The following is a 16,735-nucleotide window of genomic DNA, read 5'->3' as shown; positions in this document are numbered from 1 at the left end:
GTAGAAGACACAACAAGAAAAATAAGAGAGTTCTGCTCACAAAAACTCATAATGTTATGGGAGAAACCTACAGCTGAATCAATATGGGAACAAATAAGAGGGAATGGCTTAGCTCAGGTCAGCAGAATCTCAGGTTTCAAATGAGAGCTGAAATTTCATTAGTGGCTTATTGACTGTGTGTGTGTGAAAACTGATGCGGATGTAAAATATACTCAAAGGAGCCTGAATTTTAGATAAATTGATCATTAGCAGTGTAACAGCACAGTAAATAAGTTTTGGACAAATTGACTTCACACATTTATTTTAATTAACCATTTTTTGGCAAATGTTAGCATTTGTTTGTTTAAAAAGATTGGTTTCAGATAGAAACCTTATTGAGCAACTACTATGTAAACACATGAGAGTCTGAGGATATTAAGTGGGTATAAGTTATCTTTGTTCTAGAGCTGTGGGTCAGAATCAAGGGAAGGGCTTGTTAAATACACGTTAATAGGCCCACTCCCACAATTAGAAATTTAGTAAGTCTGGGGTGTGAGCAGATAATTTCTAATTCTAACAAGTTCCCAGGTGATGCTGATGCTGCCTGTGGGAGACCAAACTTAGAGAACCACTGCTCTAGAGGAATCACAAACGAAGTGGAAAAGAAATTGATATTTGAGAGGCTTCAGCAGCAGCTGAGTTTGTATAACAGAAGGCCACAGGCACAGAAAATTCTGGATGAAGCTTAGCATTTACAAAAGCAGGGACTATCTAAGAGAGGAAAGAAAGTAGTTTCGGATGTTTGGAAACTAAAGAGGACTCCTGGGAGACCCAGCAGAAAAAGCAGCTTTCCTCTGCTAGACTAAGGAGCTTGACTTATTACTGTAGTCCTTGGAGATTGAAGAATTTTAATCAAGACAGGAAAAACCATGATAATTTTACCACAAGTCTCCTTCGACACCCATAAAAGTTAGGACACCTGCCGCATTCTTTAAAAAATGAAAAACCTAGAACTTAATAGTGCCACACAGTGCTAAAAGCAATTATTTTTAAATGAACTTTTCCCAGACAAAAGTCTGGAAATGAGCTGAATTTTTGGTACAGAGGGACTTCTATTGGACATTTTATATTAGAAATGCTAGACAAATGTATTTAATGGTGTAACAATATTTAAATAATAAAAGTATTTCAATTTTTCTTTTCTTTTTCTTTTTTTTTTTTTTGAGTTGGAGTCTCACTCTGGCACCCAGACTGGAGTGTGGTGGCCGTTCCCGGCCATCGCAACCTTGACCTGCTGGGCTCTAGCGATCCTTCCGCCTCAGCCTTCCAAGTAGCTGGAACTACAGGCGCGCTCTACCACGCCCGGTTGATTTTTTTATTTATTGTAGAGATGAGGTCTTGCCAAGTTGCCCAGGTGGGTCTCGAACCCGCGGCTCAGGCAATTCACTCACCTCAGCCTCCCAAAGTGTGGGATTACAGGCTGAGTCACCAAGTCCAGCTTCAATTTTTCTTTACTTCTGGTTGTTACTACCTAGGAAGGAAATATAGTTGATTTTTCTAAGCAGATTTTTTGACATTTAAAATAATACATAAACCCAAGGGGTAGGAATTATTATTACTTAGGTTTACTTTCAGTAAATCAAATTGCTGGTTTATATAACATTATAGAATGTGTTCCATTTTAAGAATCAAAAGAACCTTGTAAATGAATATTAATAATACCTCAAATATATTTAAATTTTAGTAGAGAATTAAAGCCAACACAATAATAATGTACATTCATCAGTGATTACACTGAAGGCATAATGCTAGTGAATATTTCAGCACAAAGAGACAGATAAAACTGAGAACAAGTGTTAGGAATAAAAAAAACCCAGAAATAATTTTAAAACCATTCATATTCTAAATAGAACAATGAAACAAGAGGGATTTTGTGTCTATCAGTCAAAAGCTGTAGTTCAACTCTTGATTCTGCCAGCCACCTGTACTGGGTGCTTAGACTGGGAGAGGACCCAGGCATACATCACCAACTGGGGATTGTGTTCTAGGAGTTGCAGGCCACAAAGGAAACTTGTATTTTCCAGAACAGTTTGTAAATGTAACTGTGAACATGTAATTCACATGAACAATAGGTGGAAGAGAAAATGCTACTCAAAACACAAAACAAATATTTAAAGCCAAAAAATTTTCATAAACACTCTTGTGCTGTGGGGAAGGGGGGGGCACCTCATCAACAAGGATACCTGCATAATGAACATTTGTATACCTAACCCTGAATTGTATCTCACATCTTTAAAATACAAAAATTAAAAGTTTAAAAACAAATTCATGTGAAGGGGCAAGGAACTCATTCTGCAGGCAAACAGGTTCCTCTCCCCCCCACCCAGCAACTAGCTTAATTCTAAAATACTAGAGAGAAAATACTTAATTTTTAAAAGGGAGGGAAAGAATAGAAAAGGAAAAGAGATTTAATAAAATCTGACCTATTGCAAAAAAGTTCGTTTTCTCTCTCTTTTTTTTTTTTTGTTATTTAGTTTTTATTTCTCTGCAATCCAGCTAGACTTGGAAGGGAATAAGGAAAATATGGAACCCAAAGAATTGTAGCGAGAGCACAAAGAATATAGGAATACTGCGAGCAAATGGGATGGAGGGGTGCTCTCCTGAACTACAGAAGGAATGATCTGGTAGTTTAAGATAAAACAAGTCAAATTTATTAGAGTTGTCCACAGTCAGCAATGGTGATCTTCTTGCTGGTTTTGCCAATCTTGGACCCAAAGCCCTCCATGGCTTGCACAACATTCATACCCTCTTTCACCTTGCCAAAAACCACATGCTTGCCATCCAACCATTTAGTCTTAGTAGTGCAGATGAAAAACTGGGAACCGTTTGTGTTGCGTCCAGCATTTATCATGGACAAGATGCCGGGACCTGTATGCTTCAAGATGAAGTTTTCATCATCAAATTTCTTCCCATAGATAGACTTGCCGCCAGTGCCATTATGGCGTGTAAAGTCACCACCCTGGCACATAAACACTGGAATAATTCTGTGCAAGCAGGAAACCTCATAACCGAATCCTTTCCAGTGCTCAGATCACGAAAGTTTTCTGCTATCTTTGGAACTTTGTCTGCAAACAGCTTGAAGGAGATGTGGCCCAAGGGCTTGCCGTCAACAGCGATATCGAAGAACACGGTGGGGTTGACCATGGCTGATGGGAAAAGGCTCAAGACGGCGGCATCTGCAAAGCCTCATTTTCTCTTTCTTTCTTCAAAGTATATCTATCAACACCAATTTTTTAAAGACCATTCTATCAATCTAAAAATGTAAAATTTAACAAAATATAGTCAGGAGATTTCAGATCCATTTAAACTTTGTTCATATTCTCTCTTACTTTAATTTTATTTTAGGATACAAGTGGGGATTTACTACATAAGTATGTTGCATGCAGGTGAAGTCTGGGCTTCTAGCTAGTTCTCTCTCCCCCTGATAATGGACAAGGTACCCAGTGTGTTACCACATCCTCCCTCCCTCCTTCTATCCTCTCCTAGCAGTGTCCAGCATCTGCCAACCCCACCCTTGTGCTAGTGTGACTAGTGTTCAGGGCCTGCTTATAGGGGAGAATATGTGGTATTCAGTTCTTTGTTTCTGTGATAGTTCATTTAGTATAATGGTCTCCAGCTGCATCCAAGTTGTGCAAAAGCCATGATTTTGTTCTTTTTTCTTTTATGACTGCATAACATTTTATCGTATATAGGTACTACATTTTCCTTATCCAGTCCAATTTCAGTGGGCATCTGGGTTGGCTCCATGTTTTTGCTATTGTGAGTAGTGCTGGAATAAACGTGTGTGCAGGTGTCTTTTTGGTAGAGCAGTTTATGTTCTTTTGGGTATATTTCCAGGAGAGGGATTGCTGGATCGTATGAAAGCTCAGTTTTTAGTTATTTGAGAAATTGTCACACTGCTTTCCATAAGGTTGAACTAACATTCCTACCAATAGTGTAGACGTGTCCCCCTTTTCTCTGCACCCACGCCAGCATCTGTTGTTTTTGACTTATTAATGATAGCCATGCTTACCAGAGTTAGGTGGTATCTCATTGTAGCTTTGATTTGCATTTCTCTGATGATTAGTGAAGCTGAGTATTTTATCATGTGTCTGTTGGCTGCTTGTATGTCATCCTTTGAGAAGTGTCTATGTCCTTTGCCCACTTTTTTATTGGGTTGTTTTTTTCCTTTCAATTTTTTTTTGAGTTCCTTATAGATCCTGGATGTTTGGCCTTTGTCTGATGCATAGCTTGCAAATTTTTTTTCCATTCCATAGGTTGTCTATTTACTCTCTTGATAGCTTCCTTTACTGTACAGTAACTTTTCAGTTTAAGGTCCCGCCTGCCTATCTTAGCTTTTGTTGCAATTGCTTTTGATGACTTGGTTATGAATTCATTATCTACTCCAATGTCCAGGAAGGTGTTCCCTATGTTTTCTTCTAAGGTTATTATAGTTTGAGGTTTTACACTCAAGTCCTTGATCCGTTTTGAGTTTATTTTTTTATATGGTGATAGGTAGGTGTCCAGTTTCACTTTTCTTGCATATGGTTAGCCAGTTTTCCTAGCATAATTTGCTAAATATGATTTCCTTTCTCCAGTGTTTGTTATTGATGACTTTGTTGAAGATGAGTTGGTTGAGGGGTTATGTTTTTATTTACAGATTCTCTGTCCTGTTCCATTAGTCTATGTGCCTATTCCTGTACCAATGCTAGGTTGTCTTGGATACTGTAGACTTGTAATATAGTTTAAAGTCTAGAAGTGTGATATCTCTAGCTTTCTTCCTTTTGCTGAAGATTGCTTTGGCTATTTGTGCTCATTTTTGCTTCTATATGAAATTCTGCATTGTCTTTTCTAGGCCTGTGAAAAATGATGTTGGCAATTTGATAGAGATTGCATTGAATCTGTAGACTGCTTTGGGTAGGATGGACATCTTGACAATATTGATTCATCCAATCCATGAGCATGAGATGTTTTTCCATTTGTTTGTCTTATGCTCAATTTCTTTAAGCAGTGTTTTGTAGTTCTCATTGTAAAGTTCTTTCACTTCTCTGGGTAGATGGATGCCAAAGTATTTCATTTTCTTGTGGCTATTATGAATGGAATTGTGTCTTTTATTTGGTTCTCAGCCTTTTCATTGTTGTTGTATAGAAATGCAACTGTCTTTTGTACATTGATTTTGTATCCCAAAACTTTACCAAAGTCGCATATCAGTTCGAGGAGGTTTTTGATGGACATTCTAGGGTGTTCTAGACATAGAATCCATCAATTAAAATAGCTGGAAAGACAAGACCACCAAAACCCTAACTTCAGCAGAAGAGCCCAGATCATCAAAGTAAAAGCCCAAATATAGTACATAAAAAACAAAAATATTATAGAAAAAAAATCAACAAAACAAAAATCTGGTTCTTTCAAAGGATAAACAAAATTGATGAACTCTTAGCCAGATTGACCAAGAAGAAGAGAGAAAAAGCCCAAATAAACACAATCAGAAATACAAAAGATCAAATAACAACAGACTCTGAAGAAATACAAAAAATTATCAGAGATTACTATGCACACCCGTATGGAAACAAACTTGAAAACCAAAATGAAATGGAGGAGTTTCTGATATTACACAACCTCCCAAGATTGAAACAAGAAGAAATTGAGACATTAAATAGATCAATAACAACCCAGGAAATACATTCTGTCATAAGAAAACTACCTCGGTAGCTCAGCCTGTAATCCCACAACTTGGGAGGCTGAGGTGAGTGGATTGCCTCCACCTGCGGGTCTCGAACCTGGTGAGACCTCATCTCTACAATAAATCAAAAATTAGCAGGGCTTGGTAGCGCGCTCCTGTAGTTCCAGCTACTTGGAAGGCTGAGGCGGAAGGATCGCTGGAGCCCAGCAGGTCGAGGCTGCGGTGGCCGGGAGCGTGCCAGTGCACTCCAGTCTGGGCGACAGAGTGAGACTCCAACTCAAAAAAAAAAAAAGAAAAGAAAAGAAAACTACCCACACACACAAACAAAAAAGTCCTGGACCAGATGGCTTTCCAGTGGAGTGCTATAAAACATACAAGGAGGAACTGATACCAATCCTATTGAAAGTATTCCAAGCAATCGAGAAAGATGGAACTATTCCCAAATAATTTTATGAAGTTAACATCACATTGATACCGAAACCAGGTAAAGATCCAACAAAGAAAGAGAGATACAGGCCAATATCCCTGATGAACATAGATGCAAAAATGCTCAACAAGGTTCTAGCAAATCAGATCTAACAACACATCTCAAAAATCATCCACCATGACCAAGTAGGCTTCATTCCCAGGATACAGAGCTGGTTCAACATCGTACGACCATAAATGTAATTAAATACATCAACAGATGTAAAAATATGAATCATGATTATATCATTGGGCACTGAAAAAACTTTCAATAAAATCCAGCATCCCTTCTTGATAAAAACCCTTGAACACCTAGGTATACAGGGAACATACCTCAAAATAGTAAGAGCCATCTATGATAAACCTACAACCAACATACTGCTAAACAGACAAAAATTAGAAGCATTTCCCCTGAAAACCAGAACAAGACAAGGGTGGCCACTTTCAACCCTCCTGTTCAACATAGTGTTGGAAGTCCTAGCTAGAACAATCAGACAAGAGAAGGAAATCAGGGGTATCCAAATAGGAAAAGAGGAAGTCAAGTTATCCTTCTTTGCTGATGATATGATTCTATACCTTGAAAATCCAAAAAAAAATCTGTCAAAAATCTTCTTGCCCTGATAAAGGACTTTGGCAAAGTCTCAGGGTACAAAACAACATGCAAAAGATAGTCACATTCTTATACACCACCAACAAACAGGCAGAGAAGCAAATAAAAACCACAATTCTGTTCATAATAGCAGCAACAACAACAAAAATGAAATACCTCAGCATCTTCCTAACCAGGGAAGTGAAAGAACTTTACAACAAACTACAAAACACTGCTCAAAGAAATTAAAAAATGACACAAACTATTGGAAAAAATATTCCATGCTCATTGATCGGAAGAATCAACATTGTTAAGGTGACCATTCTACCCAAAGCAATCTACAGATTTAATTCAATACCCATTAAATTACCAGCATCATTCTTCTCAGACATGGGAAGAACAATACAGATATTCAAATGGCAACACAAATGACCACAAATAGCCAAAACAATCTTAGTAAAAGAAACAAAGCAGGAGGTATCACACTTCCAGACTTTAAACTTTATTATAAGGCTACAATAATCAATACTGATACAAGAACAGGCATATTGACCAATGAAACAGGATAGAGTTTCCAAAAGTAAAACCTCGATTTCTCAACCACCTCATCTTTGAGAAAGCCTCCACTAATAACCACTGAGGACAGAAGAACTTACTCAGTAAATGGTGCTGGGAAAACTGGCTGACCACATGCAGAAGATTAAAACAAGACCCCTACCTACAACCATACACAAAAATCAACTCTAAATGGATCAAAGACCTAAATGTAAAACCTCAAATGTTAAGAACCATAGAAAATGCAGGAGACACCCACATGGAAGTTGGAACTGGCACCCAATTCCTGATCAAAATCCCAAATGCTCATGCCATAAGAGAGAATATAGACAAGTAGGACCTCATCAAACTGAAAAGCTTCTGCAAAGCAAAATAAACCATCAGGAAAGCAGGGAGACAGCCCACAGAACGGGGAAAAATATTTGCCAACTGTATATCGGACAGAGGCCTAACATCTAGAACCTACAAGGAACTCAAATATGCAAAAAACAAACAAAAAACCCCAACTCTATTAAAAAGTGGGCAAAATATATGAATACACACTTCTCAAAAGAAGACATATGAACAGCGAACAGATGCATGAAAAAATGCTCAGCCTCACTAATCATCAAAGAAATGCAAATTTATAAACCACATTGAGATACCACCAACTTCAGTCAGGATGGCCATGTTCAACTCAAAAAACAACAGATCATGGAGAGGATGCAGAGAAAAGGGAACATTTCTAGACTGTTGGTGGGGTTGTAAACTAGTACAGCCTGTGTGGAAAATAGTTTAGCAATTCCTAAAAGATATAAAATCACCAGGCACGGTAGCTCAAACATGTAATCCCAGCACTTTGGGAGCAGATGAGAGGATTGTCTGAGTCCAGGGGTTTGAGACCAGCCTGGGCAACTTGGTGAGACCTCGTGTCTATAATAAATCATAAAAAAAAAAGCCAGGTATGGTGGCGCCTGCCTGTAGTTCCAGCTATTCGGAAGTTTGAGGCTGTGGTGGCCATGAGCATACCACTGCACTCCAACCTGGGCTCCAACTCGGAAAAAAAAAAAAAGAAAAAAGAAAATCCACCTTTTATACGCCCCAACAATCTTCTTTCTGGGAATATACCTGAAGGAACTCAAATCACTCTATGCAAAAGATACCTGTATATGCATGTTTATTGCAACATTATTCACAATAGCAAAAACATGGAGCCAACCGTGCTGCCCGTCAAAAGTAGACTGGATAAAAAAAAAATGTGGGCTGGGCTCAGTGGCTCAGCCTGCGATCTCAGCGCTTTGGGAGGCTGAGGCGAGTGGATTGCCTGAGCCTGTGGGTTCGAGACCAGCCCGGGCAAGTTGACGAGTTCTCGTCTCTACAATAAACCAGAAAATTAGCCATGCGTGGTAGGGTACTCCTGTAGTTCTGGTTACTTGGAAGGCTGAGGTGGAAGGATCGCCGGAGCCCAGCAGGTCATCACTGGGGTGGCCATGAGCGTGCCACTGAGCTCCAGCTTGGGTGACAGAGTGAGACTCCAACTAAAAAAAAAAATGTGGTACATATACACAACAGACTATTATACAGCCATAAAGAAAGACAAAATTATGAACTTTGCAGCAACTTGGATGGACTTATAGGCCATAATACTTAGTGATCTTTCACAGAAACAAAGAACTGAGTACCACATGTTCTCACTCATAAGCAGACCCTGTACAATTATAATACTATAAGAAAGGAATTGGCAGTAGTGGGGAGCTGCCAGGGAAGGGGGCACACTCCATCAATAAGGGTACCTGATTTCAAGCCAGTTGAAGTGGGGACTGAAGTGAGACCCGAACTTTACCTGTACAATGACTGTTTGTATACCAAACCCTTAATTGTACCCCATGTCTTAAAAAAAAAAAAAGATTTGTATCATCCACAAAAAGGTAGCTTAACTTCTTCTTTTCCTATTTGGATACCTCAGATTTCCTTCTCCTGCCTGATTGCTGTCTAGGACTTCCAGAACTATGTTATATAGGAAGGATGAAAGTGGGCATCCTTGTCTTGTTTCAGTTCTTAGGAGGACTGCTTCCAACTTGTGCCCATTAAGCATGATGTTGGCTGCAGGTTTATCACAGACAGCTTTATTATCTTGAGGAATGTTCAACTGATGTCTAGATATTTGAGGATTTTTATCAAGAAGCGATCCTGGATTTTATCAAATGCTTTTTCTGTGTCTAATGATGTAATAGTGTGGTTCTTGAATTTACACCCCACAGACCTGTGAATCCCAGGAATGGGATTAAACCAGGCCTGCATCCCAGGAATGAAATCTGCTTGGTAGTGGTAGATAATACTTGAAATGTGTGATTGGATATGATTTGGTAGAATCTTCTTGAAATTTTTGCATCTATGTTCATCCGGGAGATTCTCTTTCCTTGTGAGGTCTTTGCTAGTTGTGGGTGTCAGGATGATATTAGCCTCATAAAATGAGCTAGGGAGAACTCTTTCCTTCTTAATTGCCAGGAATACTTTCAATTCTCTTTTTTTCTCCCCAGCACCCCACCTCTCTTTCAATCTCTCAATCTTTCTTTTTCCTCTATCTCGTTCTTTCCAGGCACAGAATAGGGGGAAATTCTCTTTGGGGATTGGAAAAGAAACGTGAGTTTGTGCATTTAAAGACTGTGAAGTCTTGTTAATGGTAATCATAACATTTACCATAGACAGGTTATAAACCAAGATACTCAACTATACCTATAGTAAGCAAACATTTCTTATCTGGCTTAGTCTTTCATCATTTCCTGCCAAGCATTTACTATGACAAGTGATCCACTTATTTACTGCCACTGAGAGAAAAAGCATTGCAGTGCTACCTCTTTGTTAAGGGCTCAGGGAGTCAAACAGCGGTTGGGGAGACAAGGTCAATGAATACTAAACCTGATTTTGCCATTCTTTGCCTTTGGGGTCTTAAGCAAAGCATTCAATCATCCATCCATTCATTCATCTAATCATTTCTTTTTTAACTCAGATAATAGCACCAGACAAATAGTTGTGAGAAATAGCTAATTAAACAATATGAAAAAGCTTTGCAAACATGAAATGCTTTAATAATTTCTTTAGAAACTGAAATATCATACACAACTTATTTGTTAAATCAGATTTTTTATTATATGAACTAATCATTGAAAATAAATAGGGAATTTTGTAAGAAAACATTTAAAGATCTTTAAAATCTTTAAATAAGTTACATCCTCTTAGGTAACAGGAGGAAAAAAACCTGATTCAGAGGTCAAACCAGTATCCTTCTCTCTTAAAAGTTACTGTAGCTAGCCGGGCTTGGTGGCTCAGCCTGTAATCCCGCGCCTTTGGGAGGCTGAGGTGAGTGGATGGCCTGAGCCCGTGGGTTCGAGACCCTCCTGGGCAGGCGAGACCTCATCTCTACAATAAAAAAAAAAAAAAATCAGCCAGGCGTGGTAGCGCATGCCTGTAATTCCGGCTACTCGGAAGGCTGAGGCGGAAGGATCGCCGGAGCCCAGCAGGCGAGGCTGCGGTGGCTGGGAGCGGCCACTGCACTCCAGTCTGGGCGACAGAGTGAGACTCCAACTCAAAAAAAAAAAAAAGTTATTGTAGCTTCAAAATAGAAGATTAAGATTTATTTAACACCTTCATCCAACAAACATTTATTGATCACTTGCCATGTATCATGAATGTAGTCTATCCCTTGAAAAAATTAAACATTCAAAAATCTGTGAATACAATAAAGCAATCAAATACTCATGAAAGGTGGGAAGCAAATGAAAATTCTTTTCATCCAAATGCTATAAATTTATGTCATGTTTGTTAAATCTACTTTAGAAAATAGAGAATAATTATTTTTGTTCAGTCTTTCAGTTTGAGAATCACCCATTGCCTTAAATGTCTGGATGACAAACCTATTTTCAGTATCGGATCTTTAATATAGCACATTAAAATTATTATTATAATTATTTATTTATTTATTTTTGAGTCTCACTCTTTCACCCAGACTGGAGTGCAGTGGTATGCTCACGGCCACTTCAGGGTTGACCTGCTGGCTCTGGCGATCCTTTCGCCTTAGCCTTCCAAGTAGCCGGAACTACAGGCCAGTGCTACCATGCCTGAATAATTTTTTTTTTTTATTGTAGAAACGAGGTCTCACCATGTTGCCCAGACTGGTCTCAAACCCGTGAGCTCAGCCAATCCTCTCACCTTGGCCTCCCAAAGTGCTGGGATTACAGACTTGAGCCATCCGCCTGGCCTAAAATTATTTTTTAAATAACGAAAGTAATAAAAATAATTGCAAAGAGTGTAAAGTAAAAATGGAAGCCTTCCCACTCCCAATCCCACTCCTCAGGAGTAACAACTATAAACATGTTTATTCATACAGACTTTTTTTTTCCTTCTGTGCACTGAAGTATAATAGGTAACTTGAGGAAGTAGAAATTTCCAAAATACTGTCAAATTTGTCCTCTATAATTGATGATAGCCTAAATAATCTTAAATTATCCAAAGACTACCAACAGTGTATGATTCTTCCAGTTGGTCAGTGCTTGGTGTTTCCTTGCAACATTAATATATGTGTAGCATGGTACAGAGTACACCTCTACATTCTTTTCTATTCCTGGTGATATTCTTAAAAGATCAAAAGTTCAAAACAATCTCATTGTCAAAATGTTCTACTCTTCACAGGGCTTTGCATTGTCCTCTTGTCCTGTCAATAATTCCCAGACTTGGACTTCATAATACCACATATTGTATATTTCCAGCATGAAGGTCTGTAACATGTCCCCTTTCCCAGCTGCTTCTCTCATTCTTATTCTGATGTGCTCATAATTCTGGACAAACATGCATGTGAAAAAAAACAGTTAGTATTTATTCTTTCAATGAGTATATTTAAACACTTGCTTTATGTCAATGAGTATTTAAGAATGAACGTCCTGAGCATCAAGGCCAAATTTTTCATTTTTATCAATAAGAAAATTGAGGCCCAAGAGGTGAAGAGACTTTCTAAAATTGCACAGTTGGCTAGGTCAACTCAGGACCTAGGTCTATATTCAGGTTAGGGCTTTACAGCAACGGAAGAGGCTCTAGGAAGTATAAGTATCCCAAGGAAATAAAACAAAATTTGCAAAAAGGATAACATTTTAAGATAACTATATAAAATATAAAATGATTAGGTGCTTAACAGTCCTCTATGTCTTCCAAGAGATTACTACTGAGAATAGAAAAACAGAGAAATGTACAAGAAACATCAAAGACAAGATGAATGATTTAGTCTCATTTCTGAGTAAAACACTCTGTATCCCATGTAAACTGCTCACAAGATGTTTTAGATCAAAAGACTTTGCAACAGCCAGAACAAAACCCAGTGCTAAATTCTAAGAGTACATAAAGAGCCTGTTGCATTTATTCAGCATCTTGGATCAGGGCTTATTTTATGAAAGAATGCTGACATTTCTGTCTGAAATTTTTTATTTTTTATACTTATCTTAAAATATTGTGGAAGGAAACTTTTTTTGTCTCTTGGAGTCTGGTCTTATGTAAAAGGTATGGGAAAGTAAAGGTATTTTGTGTATTATTTGATTTGCAGTTTGCTGATAAGTGTGTTTTCAGCATGAAAGACTTAGTCACATGTAACTTAGGCATATGTAAGATTGGTGAAGACTTTTGGAGGTAGTACATTGTAAAATCTTTCATTTTTTACTTCACTTTTAGTTTATCATTTCATCTAATACTTCGATTAGCAAACTGATTATTTCTCATTTACTTTGACTTCAGAAAATTATCAACTTGTCCTGTGTTGTTGCACCAAGACAATTATCTTATTCCACAATACTTCATTTCAGTGAAGAGTCAGATCATTGTTATATTATTTAATAATATAATAGCCCATTACTTCATCAGTATTTTGATATTTGTTGTTAAGTTATTGGCATAGACAACTCAAATGCTCACTCTAGTGCAGTCTTTAAATTAGAGCTCATAGCCCAGCATAGTGTCTCACACCTGTAATCCCAGCACTTTGGGAGATGGAGGCGAGAGGATTGCCTGAGCCTAGGGGTTTGAGACCAGTCTGGGTAACTTGACAAGCCCTTGTCTCTACAATAATTTTAAAAAATGTGCTTGGTGTGATGGCATATTCCTGTCATTCCAGCTACTTGGAAGGCTGAAGCAGAAGGATCACCTGAATCCAGCATGTTGAGGCTGTGGTGACCATTGCGTGCCACTGCACTCTGGCACTCCAGCCTGGGGAACAGAGTGTGACTTTGACTCAAAAAAGAAAAAAAAAAAAAGAAATTAGAGCTTATTAGAGAGCTCTCTTTGAATCCAATTCAATTATTTGGATTTATAGATTTATCATCTGCATTAATAGTTGCTAAGGTTTGTAGTATATATGGTGAAAAGTTTAGTCCTACTGGATAACCATAGAAATAATGTGTGTGTGTATGTGAGTGTGCTTGTGTATTTTTTTTAGTTAGCATCTCACTCTGCCATCCAGGCTTGAGTGCAGTGGTATGCTCATGGTCACAGCAGCCTCGACCTGCTGGACTCAGACGATCCTTCTGACTCAGCCTTCCAAATATCTGGAGCTACAGGCCCACACCACCAAGCCTGGCTAATTTTTAAATTTATTGTAGCATCAAGGTCTCACCAGGTTGCCCAGGCTGGTCTCAAACTCCTGGGCTCAGGCAATCCTCTCACCTCCACCTCCTAAAGTGCTAGGATTACAGGAGTGAGCCACCACACCTGATAATTTATACTAATTTTCTATATGAGTTTAGTGACAGGTATTCTATGACTCTAATTCTAATTCTTTACAGCAACATTCTTGTGAAGCTCAAATGAAGTGACTGTACATCAAAAAGTTTTGTAAATTGTAAAGTGCTATACAAAATCAGAAATATAGAAGAAAATACTTGTGAAAAATGCAAAGTAATATTTTATTAATTATTTTCAAATTTAGATTTGCAATGGCATTATATTTTTTTGCCTTAATTATTTTACTGGACCTTTGCTATACAACTCAGTTTCCAGATAATAATACTTATTGTTTCATCTCATTTTAATGAAATAATATTGTTTACATGTCTACAAGTCAGTGTGCATATGCCCACCATTAAGAATTTAAACCAGCTTCTGTAATATATTATGTTACAGAATGAAATAAGAAAACACAACACATTAGGCACAGACTTTCTACTTTGCTAATAAATGTTTACTAAATACCTTCTGGGGAAAAATCTAGAGAGAAATATTCTGCCAAAAGTTAAGAACAGCCAACTTGAAGTACAGAAAACTTGAAAGAAAATGAAAAGAAACCAAACTTGAAAGATAATCAAAGAAAAGCCTCCAGGGAAGTCTTTCCTCCAGTCAAGGATGTGCTCAAAGCTTATTTAAAAGACAAGGAAAGAGCCATTAGAGTAATAAGAATAGTTGACATGAAAGAATATAAGAGTAGTGTCAAAGGAGAGAATCAGGCAAGGGAGATGAAGCACAAATGCACAAGTGTTTGCAGGGGAGAGAGGTTGAAATATGCTTACAAAAAGAGAGATAGGTAATAAGCTAGAAAACTTGAGACATCCCTGTGATTACACAATAAAAACAGAGTTCATTATGCCCATGTCTATCTCTGCTACCAGATTTTTAGCTCCTTAAAGTAAGGTGCCATATCTTATTCACTCTTGTGTATACTATAGCAACTAGCTGAGTTCCTTGTTCATAGAAGGTGCTCAGTGGGTTTTGAGTGGACCATGAATAATTGGTACCTGCACTGCAGTTTACATGCTGGCTCTGAAACATAGTGGAAGGCACAAAGCAAGGCAAATTTCAATATTTATTTATTCTACAAAGTCTTAGTCAGCACCATGTGCGGAAGGCTCTGAGGATAGAGCAATGAATCATATGTGTTAGGATTTTGTTTGTCTTTACCAAGAATATAGCCCTGATCTTCTAAGTTTAGTGTTAGGAGAATTTCCAGATGATCAGAGATAGTTGGACCCCCTGGTCCTGCCTATTTTTCCTGGCTTTCTCTTACCATTGGGATCTTTAATCTGATTGCTGTTGAGACATACATGTTGGGAGAAGGAGGGAGGAAGATCTCCCTTTTGGCATTCTGACCCAAGCATGGACAAATGACCTTCCCCTTGTTTCCTGCAGTACTGCAAGAATAGTTTATTAAAGATTAGGGGATTTTAAGAAGGGAAATAAACAAAAGTAATTGCATGAATTTGAATGTCTGCATTGAAATTATACCTTACTCACCAAAGCACATGTGCTACCCTGGAAGAAAACAATAACAACAACAAAAAAAAAAAACAGGTAGATCTTATCTGTGTTCTTCCTTCTTGCTTCCCTGTTTGATAGGATATAATGGATCAGGGGAGCCATCTTTAACAGCAATTACTTAAGAGTACACTTCCAAACTGTCTAATTCCTTGACCTTTGGAGATCAAATTTCATCTCATATCAATTTTTGAGCACACCCACTAGTAAAAATCATCTGTCTAAGGACTAACCTCTTTCAGACAAGACTCTATTCTCAGATGTGATGCATTATTATTATGGACTCTTCAGGATAATTGCATCACAACACAATAAGATGAACATCCCTCCAAGTGATACATGCGTACAGTGATAATATGTGTGGAAAAGTTAGTTCCCTACCATGGAGGCACTATTCTCCAATTTCCACTTTCATTCCTAATTAGGGAAGTGGGCTCTGTATTCAATGATAATAATGTGATACTTCAAAATTGCTGATTATGTCCAAATATCTCACCAAATCCATATGCATGTCAAACAGAAAGACAAAAAGTTGTATGTACATAGGTTCAAAATTTGAACCACCCTTCAGCTCAAAGCATTCCGTGAAAGGAAGGGAGTTTTGGGGAGAGGATAGAGAGAGGAAGAGAGGCCCTTCTTTTTAAATGTCTTCCATGGGTTGACATAATTCTAACAAAACTCACAAATATCATCTCGTTGAATCTTCACAACAGCCCTATGATTTAGGAACTATTATGCTCATGGGTGTAGAAAACAAAACACAAAGGATCTAAGTGAGGTCTGTTCTTGTTTAGCTTATAATTATGTGCTAAATTAGATTGAACTCAGCTTCATGTAGTTCACTAAGTGGATAGTTACTGTGAATTTATTGTGTACAAGCATTACAATGTATCATAGAGGAATCACTGTGGCATACATTCTCTGTCCTCAAATTACTTCCACTCTAGTAATGTAGGAAAAAAAACCCATTCCATTAATTAAAAGGTCGTTCATAACCACAGAAATAATATTTTTAGATGACAATAGTGGTGGTGGAAGCAACCATCCAGTTTAAAAAGTGAGAGACTGGTGAGGAAAAAGAGGCAACGAACATGTAACAGTATACTTTTCCTGGACATGCTGGTTCAAGCTAAAAAATTTTCAAGCTAATTTAAAAACGGTAT

The 16,735-nt window shown here is 37.9% G+C and overlaps 1 pseudogene across 1 annotated transcript; it reads right to left on the bottom strand.

The window, feature by feature from the left end:
• Window positions 1-2,491: 2,491 nt before the first annotated feature.
• On the bottom strand, window positions 2,492-3,183 carry LOC103270533 (annotated as a pseudogene). The gene has a single exon (XR_002482538.1). The product of XR_002482538.1 is annotated as a peptidyl-prolyl cis-trans isomerase A-like (transcript).
• Window positions 3,184-16,735: the final 13,552 nt, after the last annotated feature.

This window comes from Carlito syrichta, unplaced genomic scaffold (genome assembly GCF_000164805.1).
Source record: "Carlito syrichta isolate Samal-C Ts95f unplaced genomic scaffold, Tarsius_syrichta-2.0.1 Scaffold309855, whole genome shotgun sequence".
Taxonomy (NCBI): Eukaryota; Metazoa; Chordata; class Mammalia; order Primates; family Tarsiidae; genus Carlito; species Carlito syrichta.
The sequence above is the reverse complement of the archived record's forward strand: the minus strand, read 5'-3'. Positions and strand labels throughout refer to the sequence as shown.